Raw genomic sequence first — 8,454 nt, forward strand, 5'->3', positions numbered from 1 at the left:
TACGTTCCGCGTTCCGCGCCGCGCCACGCCGCGCCTCGGATCGATTCCGGGGCTTTACGTTTCGCACCTTGGTTCGCGTTCCAGAACGCTTCCGGGTGCGCTAACGCAGTACGTCATAAGGGGCATTACGTAGTAACGCGATATGTTGCGTTTACGGGACGCGTCACAATGTGCCTTTCTAACGTGGTATTTGCACTAACGGAACGTTTACCGGTTCGCGGATCGGCAACGAAACAAGAATAAAATAATTTAAACTATAATATAAATTGAATTAAAAAAATATAATACAAATATATATAAAATATATTTGTGAATTAGAATAAAAATATATGTTACAGCTATAGATATTAGCTTTTAAAAAACCAATGAAATTCACTGAAAAAACCATAGGTTATAGACCATATATAGTTAGGGATTAGCATTTACAAAACCAAGAAAATTCACTGAAAAAACCATTGGTTATAGACCATATATAGTTAGGGATTAGCATTTACAAAACCATAATTTACTCACACAAAACCATAGAAATTCGCATATATAGTTAGTTGCAATAACTATATATCGCGCACCCGCAATCCACTGCTGATGATGTCACATATTACATCATTCATGACATGGTCAGTGACATCACTGATGACTTCACTGATGACAGCGTCCCGGATAGCGCTCCAGATCGTGTACTTTTCGCGTAACGGAGCTTTGCGAAGCGAAGCTGATTGGCTCTCCGGTGTCTGTCAACATTCTAAACAGTCCGGTGCGGCCGCCATCTTGTCTCTCGGTAGGATCGAGAGACAAGAGGAGGAGAAAAACGAAGGGGGAATTTAATGAAAGGGGGCAAGGTAGCTCCCTCTTGACCCCCTAGGAATGATGTTGGGGTTATTAAAGGGTCCCGTGGGGCAAATAAAAAAAATTTGATTTTTCGCGGTAGAAGCGCTTCCCGGTTTGCGATCTGGTAGCGAAACGGGAATTCGCCATTTTGTGTTTCGTTTTAATTAAATTACAAGATGGAGGAAAAATACTGTGAGAAATGGGTATAAGGGGGTACGGGAGACGTATCCTGACCCCCTATGTTTTCTGAGGGTGGTTGAGGAGGCTCATATATGTTGATACTTGTCTTCCAGCGGCTGCGCATGAGTTTTTGTTTTTTTTTTGCTGCGTGACGTCTGTTAACGTTCGATTCGAAGGAAATCAGGAAGTGTTGACCGCCATTTTGACACTGCGAGTAAATATATTGTTAAAAATAATTGTTATAAATTAATTCGTATTGATAAACAGAAAGGGGTGGTAGTAATATGGCAAGTTACAATCGTTTTAGTTCCAGTCAATTTTGACGAACACCTTTGTGTTCAAAGAGACCCAATTAGGTTTGTGCCGGTGGGGCACAACGTTACCACACAAGGGAAGAGGGAACAGGGGGACCCTCGGAGAGAGAGTCGTCCGCACTCTAAACGAACCATTCGGTACACGTACGACATAGAGAGAGAGAGAGAGAGAGAGAGAGAGAGAGAGAGAGAGAGAGAGAGAGAGAGAGAGACGTGTACAATAATAGGCCATTTAGTGCGCACACAACACAGAACAGCAGGGGTCAAGTAATATGGAAACACAGGCAGAGGGACGACGTAGATCCATACATTACGTACACACAAACTCGGGCGGGGGGAGACAGTACATGTATTATATACAAAAATCCAAGACAAAACATAGAACAGTTGCTGGCCAAAAAGATCTCTTTCTGCATGCTGCACATCCTTAGCATCCTACTTAATTCATCTGGGGGCTGAGCTCTTTTTACTTTTTTCTTCTCTCTTATCGTAGGCTGCCTTTGCTGGTGGCTTTGGTTGCAAATACTTACACCTTTGTCAATTGGTCGGGAACTAACCTGGTCGGGCTAATACTCAGGGGGGATCTTCGAATCATTTTTAGCGAATGGGTTTCCAGGCTGAGGCAACGGTAGGTGTCAGTCGGGAGAACAATGGGGCAGCTTTGAGTTTCATGTCTATGAGGGTGCGAGAAGGAGGTGGTAAATCTTAAACATTGGCAACATTCCTAGTCCTCCAGACGGAGGGTACTTGGGTAAACCTCACCTCGGAATATTCCTTAAACTTTCCCTATTTAGTTAAACGTAGGAATTTATTCATTGGTGCACGTCATTCTTGGTTGTATTATTCGGGGTGCCAAGCGAAGTCATATGTTGTCATCCTGTAATAACCCGTCAAGTTTCTGCTTTAGGCAGCCCTCCCAAGCACTGGGTTCAGAGAGAGACATAGTCATTGTTTGCTCGTTGTGTATAGGCACCATATTCAAACCCTTTTTCCCATCCCATCAGCCATTAAGTCACCATTTTTCCGTACTTTAATCAACGTTCCGAAGTGACCTGCAGAAAAGAGGGAAAAAGAAGGGGCGGGGGCAGCGTTTAAAACACATCAGCGCGCATAAACCCAAAAAGGCTTTTACTTACTACATACTCGGCCTATCTCCACGGGATGCAGTCCCTACCATCTCGGCGTTTAAGCCCAGGGGGGACCGGTAATGTGGGAGAGATAATTATCGGAGGTCTGTGGATAGCATAGGTCGTCCAAGTGTGGCATTACGGATCGTGTGCAGGGGAGGGTCAAAACAAAGGGCAGTCGGTGTAAAGTGGGGGCGAGCTCGTGCTCTCCTTTGAGGAAGAGAGATAACCTACAGTGGTACGGGGTTGTTTTCGTTCGTACTAGGGGGGCCAGGTGACATTCCATCGGGGTGGCTTAGAGGCATTTAAAACAACTTCCCTGATACAGGTAGCATATAAAGTAGAGGCTAAATACCAGGATCTTTATCGATTGCTTTATGCTGTACAAAAATGAAAAACACATACAACAAACCTGGACCATTCATATTTGCAATGTTTCTGCGTACTATACTTTTTAACCCTTAACTAATCGAGCTGCTTCATTTCACCTGCTTTTTTTTTTTTATTTCGGAAACAGTGGCAATTTATTCGAAACTTACCAATCTACGCGTTACAACTACGTTTGCTTTTTCAAAAACCTTTAATGAAAATGTTGGTGCACAAATACGGGCCTACAACCCCGTGGGCCGGCCACGGAGCAGGCTGGAACTGTAAATGGGGGGGGGGTATTTATTTGTGGAAAACATAACAGAGTAAGTGGTCGTTGATTTCATAGTAAAAAGTGCGACAAGTGCAACAAAATCATATCGATAATTCATTGTGAGCAAGTACCAAAAGTGTCGACAATTCGAACCTTCAATAAATACAGTAATCAATGATGCATTAGAACTTAATATCAATTCATTTTCCGAACGTGTAATCAGTACCCGTTCCATGTCAATTCATTGTTCGAACGTATAATCAATACCCATCCCGGATCAATTCATTGTCCGAACATATAATCAGTCTTATCCCATATCAATTCATGTGCTAAAAACTGCATACATATTTCATGATATCAAGGCTGAGCAATCGGGGCACAACAAGGAGTTGAGAGTTTCATTTGTACCGGCGCCATTTTGGGTGAGGTCAGGAAGATCCAAGTACAGTCAAAATGTCTCCACCAACTCGTGGTTGGACCGGGACCTCTTTCGGCAGTCCAAAAGTTTTCGTTGAAGGGTAGCAGAGGGGACTGGCGACATGAACCATCAGTGAAAGTGGGGTGGGAGGCAACAATCTCTCCTACCGGGTCATACTGGTGTCCCACCGCAACTGATCAAGTTGGTAGTCTTGCAGGATTTTGGTCATTTCAAGACTGAGGCTGGCGCCGGCATGAGCGCGCCGACGTCCCGCGGCTACGTCGTGGTTGTTCCGTGGGTGATCATGGCAGTCATTCCCCATCGGGGGTGTCTGCGGGTGTCGGGGGCCCCCGTGGCTCTTATAGAATCTTCAAAGTCGAGGAGAACGTTTTTGGACGCAGGACTCATTTTCTAGCTGAACTCAGAAGCGCTGTTGCACCGCAACAGTGGACGAGACCCCCGCTGGGTGAGCGGAGCATCATTGCCTCGCAATAGTGGACGAGACCTTTTGTTGGGTGAGTGGAGCGTTGGGGGTGCAGCTGAGGGGCCCCCACCTGGGGGGGGTGGGAGAGGCTCGTTCGGGCCGCCTGTCCCTCCCAGCGCACCCCACGCCGACACCTGGCGTTGATATCCGTGATGTCCGGACCAGGCGATAAGAGGGGGGGGTCAGAGGCATGTGCAAGACATCCCCCCCACCGTTGTCGCAGCCATTATTGAAGAAAGAAGGGGGGGGTCGGAGGCAGAGGCAAGACATCCCCCCCCGTGGCCTGCAGGGCGCCGCTTCAGGGCCGAACGGGGAGCTCATACCAAGCCGGGGCCAGACCAGGAGATACAAGGGGAGGGGGGGGCAGTGGCATGTGCAAGACATCCCCCCCACTGTTGTCGCAGCCATTATTGAAGAAAGAAGAGGGGGGGTCGGAGGCAGAGGCAAGACATCCCCCCCCGTGGCCTGCAGGGCGCCGCTTCAGGGCCGAACGGGGAGCTCATACCAAGCCGGGGCCAGACCAGGAGATACAAGGGAGGGGGTCGGTGGCATGTGCAAGACATCCCCCCCGTGGCCTGCAGGGTGCCAGAAGAGGATGGGAGGACCAGTACATTCCGGGCCGATCATTCCACGACTTCTCCGGCTGATGGCGGCTAGTCGGGCCCCGCCCTGCACGTGTCGAGGCCTCATCTTCTGGATGGGCGTAACCGTGGACCTGTTGCACTTCGGGAGTTTCTGGAATGGGGGTAGGTATCTGCTGATTTGTATCTATTTCATGTTACCGTTATTGGGCGTGGCGGGCGGTGGGACAGACATGCTTTGAGCAGTGGGGGGGTGGCGGAGCCTAGCTACCTCGTGGCTGCCGTAACGTCAAGCTTGGCTTCTCTTACCCCTTTCATGTTTCTTATTTCTAGCGAAGTCAAAAACTCATCAGTGGCCTACTGATTTTGTTTGATTTCTTTCCCTTCCTTTTCAAGTGTGTTTCATGCTAAAGTTTCTGTTTAACAGGATACAGTGATTACTTCGTATTTTACATATGTCTTCTTAATTAGGGGTACCCTCCGGTTGAGCCAGATGATGTACCTCTAATAAATGGTCCGGGTGGAACTAGTTTATCAATCAGTGGGGAGTAGATGGGCATGACAGATTACAACGGGGGACAAAGGTCCGCATTACCCACCCTTCACTACTTGCAAAGACTAGACAGAATATTTCTATTCCACGTTATTTGCAAACAGAGAATACCTCGAAAGAACTATTCTTTGAACAATAAATGTCCAGCCAATCAATCAATCAGTGGGGAGAAAAACAGGCATGACGGATTCCAACGGGGGACAAAAGTCCGCATTACCTATCCTTCACTATCTGCAAAGGGAGACAGAATATTCCTATTCTTCTCTGTTTGTAGACAGGGAATATCTCAAAGAGCAATAATCGATAAAAAATTTGTAGGATTATAACACTTTAATAACTTATAAATATATACATCGCAACAAAAACAGTAAACACCTTAAAACATTTTTTATTAAAACAGAAGCAACAATGACAACTAACAGTAGTGATATCCTGGGCGGGTGATGGAACTGGGATTGTTAATGGAAAAACATCTACAGAGAAAGCTATTGGTGAATTATACTTCTCCGGAAATTTAAAACTCACAAATGTTTCATTTGTGTAATCGTTTCATAAACATGTACATTAAAAAACTAAATACGCTCCACTGTTTTAGAAAATCTTTACAGCTTGCTAGATCACCCTTTAAAGTTATAACTACGAAAACCTACTTACTTAAGCTGTTGAATTCGGCTTCAAATGTAAAGCATAAGTTCAAGCTAGCATATCATATGTCTAAAAGGTTTAACATAATTGATATGCAAATTTAAATACTACCCTTTCTTAATGGTGACACCTTATCTCTCCTATATCCCACAATTTCCATGAGCAAAGCAAAAGAAATTCTGAGGCCCTGAAGAAATTAGGATTACTGTGGGGTTCAACTCAATCTGGTGTTTGGGAGATTCCATGTTTTAGGGTGATATTCTGTGACAGGGTGCAGGCACCAGAAGAATTTTAGCCTAGTTCATCACATTGGAGAATGAGGGTCTGGGTAAATATCTATTCTGGTGAAGAACCATCCCTTCTTTAAACCCCATGGTGACCAACTATAGTTTATTTTCTATTTCGTTCCCTTGCCATAACAAAAGAAAAAAGTCTTGGGTTATTTATGGAAGGGAATACTTTTTGTTTCTTCCAATTTTTAAAAGAAAAGAGGAGGGGGGGCAGCGTTCAAAGCACATCAGCGTGCATAAATACGAAAATGTTTTTACCTACCACGTACTTGACATTTTACAGCTTTTCATATTTGCTATTAAAAAACCATTGAAATTCACTGAAAAAACCATAGGTTATAGACCATATATAGTTAGGGATTAGCATTTACAAAACCAAGAAAATTCACTGAAAAAACCATTGGTTATAGACCATATATAGTTAGGGATTAGCATTTACAAAACCTTAATTTACTCGCACAAAACCATAGAAATTCGCATATATAGTTATTTGCAATAACTATGTATCGCGCACGCGCAATCCCCTGCTGATGATGTCACATATTACATCATTCATGACGTGGTCAGTGACATCACTGATGACATCACTGATGACATCATCCAGTGATTGTATGTTTCTGTAAAGTTAAAATATGTCTTACATATTGAAGAATGAGTGGATGTATAAGTGTCTGGATGAAGGATTTAGTAGGTGCATGACTGACTGTATGAGTGAGTGATTAAATGTGTCTCACTGAGTGCATGGGTTAGTGACTAAACTGTCTTAATTTGTGCATCATTATGTCTGTTGTTCTGTAAACTGCTGCATGTGTTAATCAGTAGCTATATGAGTAACTATATGGGTTATTGATTGGTTGCCCAAGTATTTGTATGGGAGACTGAGTATGTGTGTGGGTGGCTGGGAGGTGTATGACTCTGTGCATAGATGTGTGAGCAGTTGATTGACTAGATGTATAGGTTCAAACGTGCATGTGGAAACAGCTGTATGGGCGGTTGACTGTGTGCATGAGTGTATTGGTGAGTGAATGGATATCTCAGTGCTACATGTCAAAGTAGGTACATATGTAAAACACAGCACATGTGAGAGTTGACATATATAAATAACTGTGCATAAGAGCCAGTGAATGTGTGAGTGGCTGTATGGATCATTGTGAACTTGTATCAGGGATTGTATAAGAGAGTAAACATGTGTTAGGATATGTTTGAATAAGTAAGGTGTGTATAACTGTATAGTTGAGGAAATGGAGGTGTGATTGATTCTTTGCATGACTGACTAGGTGTGTAAGTAACTCCATGGATGAGTGACAGTCTGTGAGTGTCTGTTTACACTGAGTGTATCTAAGGTTATATTAGAGTCTGAAGAGGTTCATCGTATTATCACATGAATGATGTCATCAGTGATGTGATCAGTAATGTCAAATGAGATGTCATCAGTGATGTCATCAGTGATGTCATCAGTGATTTAATCAGTGATGTCATTTGAGATGTCATCAGTGATGTCATTAGTGATGTCATTTGAGATGTCATCAGTGAGGTCATCAGTAATGTCACTGACCATGTCATGAATGATGTAATATGTGACATCATCAGCAGTGGATTGCGGGTGCGCGATATATAGTTATTGCAACTAACTATATATGCGAATTTCTATGGTTTTGTGCGAGTAAATTAAGGTTTTGTAAATGCTAATCCCTAACTATATATGGTCTATAACCAATGGTTTTTTCAGTGAATATATATATATATATATATGACGCTCAAAATCCTCCCAGACTTCAGCAGAAGAACGAGACAGCACTCGAAGGGTAGAATATTTTCAACACGCTAGATTTTATTTAGAGGAGGGGCACACACAGACGTGTTTCGGCGTGCTGCCTTCGTCAGTGTGTGTTACACTGCGTTTACTCTCGACATTGTTTTTAAACATCATTCTCTCGATCCCACATCCTACAGGACATGAACAAAGAAAGGGGACTTATACCATTTACAGAATAAAGGCGGCCATCTTGTAATGTTTGTTCTAATAACAAAACAATCATCGTCATATATTTTGTAAACATTTAGCCCACAGATGAGCAGATGCCTTACTCTGACCATGGTATTTATAATATACATAATCCAAAACGGAAAAAGTGATCAAGCCGTGGATCGGCTAATGTCCCTTTTCAAATAAATCAATGCAGTCCTTCAAGTTATAAGACTTCAGGTTCTATAACATTCCTATTGAAGTTACTTATAAGTAAAAGTAAAGTATGGGATTCATAAGGTTAGATGCTAAAAGTATGGCAGCAAATTGGTACATTTTCACAGAATCAGTAGATTATCTACAATTCTAAACTAACAATTCATCTGTAGAAATAATCTCTGAGAATAAGAATAAAAGTAGTCACCCAG

This window comes from Lissotriton vulgaris, chromosome 8 (genome assembly GCF_964263255.1).
Source record: "Lissotriton vulgaris chromosome 8, aLisVul1.2, whole genome shotgun sequence".
NCBI classification, from domain to species: Eukaryota; Metazoa; Chordata; class Amphibia; order Caudata; family Salamandridae; genus Lissotriton; species Lissotriton vulgaris.